General features: G+C 45.1%; 1 non-coding gene across 1 annotated transcript; it reads right to left on the reverse strand.

The window, feature by feature from the left end:
* Positions 1 to 1,652: 1,652 nt before the first annotated feature.
* Positions 1,653 to 1,727, reverse strand: Trnas-cga. Its single transcript has one exon. It is a non-coding gene; the product is annotated as a tRNA-Ser (tRNA).
* Positions 1,728 to 2,725: the final 998 nt, after the last annotated feature.

Consider the following 2,725-nt stretch of genomic DNA (forward strand, 5'->3'; position numbering starts at 1 on the left):
ACCGGGGATCCAATGCAGTTGCTTCCGCGAAAATGGAATTTTCCTCTATATTTCTAAATCGTCGTTTTAGGTCTTCAGCTACCTTTTCGGCCATCTGTTGCACGTCTACATGAATTTCAGTGTTATTAACAAACCAGCAACACCATTTTTTCAACGAGCGACTAAGTAGCATAACTTTAGAAGCAGTGACAACATTTTCACTAGACATTTCCTCAGTGCAGTCTTTGAAAACTTTCAACAGGTCACAGGCTTGTGTTACACTTGCAATGTCCTCTGCAGTCAGATTTGGAAGATCTGGATAATTCAGAGTGATAACTGTCTTTAGGGAATTCTTAACCTTAATTATTCTTCGCAGGATATCATAGGTTGAATTCTATCTTGTAACAGTGTCCTGTTTTAGTGTCAGAACTGGCTCTTTTAACTGTTCCTGCATTTTTTTCAGTTTCGTGCAGGCATGCGAACTTCTTTTAAAAAATTCAACATTTTTTTTTACTTCATTCAGAATGGGTTGAATGTGCGGAAGCCCATTCTGAACAATTAAATTGAGTGTGTGCGCAAAGCAGGGGATGTGTTTCCAGGCTGTGAGTCTTATAGCTGCCACAATGTTAGCAGCATTGTTGCTGACAACACAGACGACTTTTTCTTGAATGCCCCATTCCCTTGTGACACGTAGCAGTTCTTCCGAGAGTTTTTCTGACGTGTGCCTTTCGTCGTATTTAAAGCACTCTAGGAGGGAAGACGCCAGCTCCAGGTCTTTAACGTAGTGTGCTGTCACCGACAAATAACTCTCATTTGTAGTTGAGGTCCACCCATCCATTGTCAGCACAACCGCTTCCGCAGAATTAATTTTGGCTCTCACAATTTATTTCATCATGGCGCACTGTTGCTGTAGCAGCGTATTGGAAATGGTCTTCCGAGATGGCATTCTGTAAGCACCATTCAGTTTGCCTAAAAAACTTTGGAAATGTTTACTTTCCACTATGTTGAAGGGCAAATAATCCTTTACAACAGTCTGCAGAAGTGCGAAATCTGTCTCCTGATTTCTTTTGTTAGAAAGAGGTTTCGGAAAATACATGGGTAATGTTCCGTGATATGGAGGTCTGCTTTCTGATACTGAAGTGGTACTGTTATTTTCTGGCACCAACTGCTGTTCGCTTCCGGCATTTGCTGATGTTAGTTCCGGATTGTGCGGGTTTTTTATCCAAGAAATATCGGAAGATGCAGGAGCAGGGGGCGCTAAGCGTCTGGCTGACAATGGCACTGTTGGATGCAGCACTCGAACATGACGCGCTAGATTAAATGTATTTCCTCCTTTATATGAAATACACTTAGAACAATAATTGCACTTTGCTTTCCCATCACCTAAATCGGCGAAGAAACCCCAAATTTCACTACTTTTAGGCGATCGCGAGTTGCTAGCCATTGTATAAGAGTGAACAGACACAAAAACTGCTTTCCAAAGAAAATAAAGAGGGATTTTACCTAAAAGTGTACCAATGACTACAGGTGACAGTTTACGTTTTGAATTTGGAGGGTTATTATTCTCAACAAAAATAAAATCTACAGGAAAACTTCTGAATAATTCAGAATGAGATTTTCACTCTGCAGCGGAGTGTGCGCTGATATGAAACTTCCTGGCAGATTAAAACTGTGTGCCCGACCGAGACTCGAACTCGGGACCTTTGCCTTTCGCGGGCAAGCGCTCTACCAACTGAGCTACCGAAGCACGACTCACGCCCGGTACTCACAGCTTTACTTCTGCCAGTACCTCGTCTCCAACCTTCCAAACTTTACAGAAGCTCTCCTGCGATCCTTGCAGAACTAGCACTCCTGAAAGAAAGGATATTGCAGAGACATGGCTTAGCCACAGCCTGGGGGATGTTTCCAGAATGAGATTTTCACTCTGCAGTGGAGTGTGCGCTGAAATGAAACTTCCTGGCAGATTAAAACTGTGTGCCCGACCGAGACTCGAACTCGGGACCTTTGCCTTTCTCGGGCAAGCGCTCTACCAACTGAGCTACCGAAGAACGACTCACGCCCGGTACTCACAGCTTTACTTCTGCCAGTACCTCGTCTCCAACCTTCCAAACTTTACAGAAGCTCTCGTGCGATCCTTGCAGAACTAGCACTCCTGAAAGAAAGGATATTGCAGAGACATGGCTTAGCCACAGCCTGGGGGATGTTTCCAGAATGAGATTTTCACTCTGCAGCAGAGTGTGCACTGATATGAAACTTCCTGGCAGATTAAAACTGTGTGCCCGACCGAGACTCGAACTCGGGACCTTTGCCTTTCGCAGGCAAGCGCTCTACCAACCGAGCTACCGAAGCACGACTCACGCCCGGTACTCACAGCTTTACTTCTGCCAGTACCTCGTCTCCAACCTTCCAAACTTTACAGAAGCTCTCCTGCGATCCTTGCTGTGGCTAAGCCATGTCTCTGCAATATCCTTTCTGTCAGGAGCGCTGTCAGCAGCACACTACGCTGCTCTTGAGCCATAGAATATGCAAGCAGAGAAAGCAGGAGAAGACACATAAGTTACAGAATGTGGGCAATAAAACAGGAGACACATAGAGACAAACACGGAGCCGTTCACACTCATCGATAATCCACACTGCTAACTGATGAGACGACGCACAAACTCTGAAGATGACGATGGCACTGGTGAACGAGGGAGTGTGACGGGGAACACTGAACACTAAACACGACAGCACACACTAGACACTG

Source organism: Schistocerca americana, chromosome X, assembly GCF_021461395.2.
Source record: "Schistocerca americana isolate TAMUIC-IGC-003095 chromosome X, iqSchAmer2.1, whole genome shotgun sequence".
Lineage (NCBI taxonomy): Eukaryota > Metazoa > Arthropoda > Insecta > Orthoptera > Acrididae > Schistocerca > Schistocerca americana.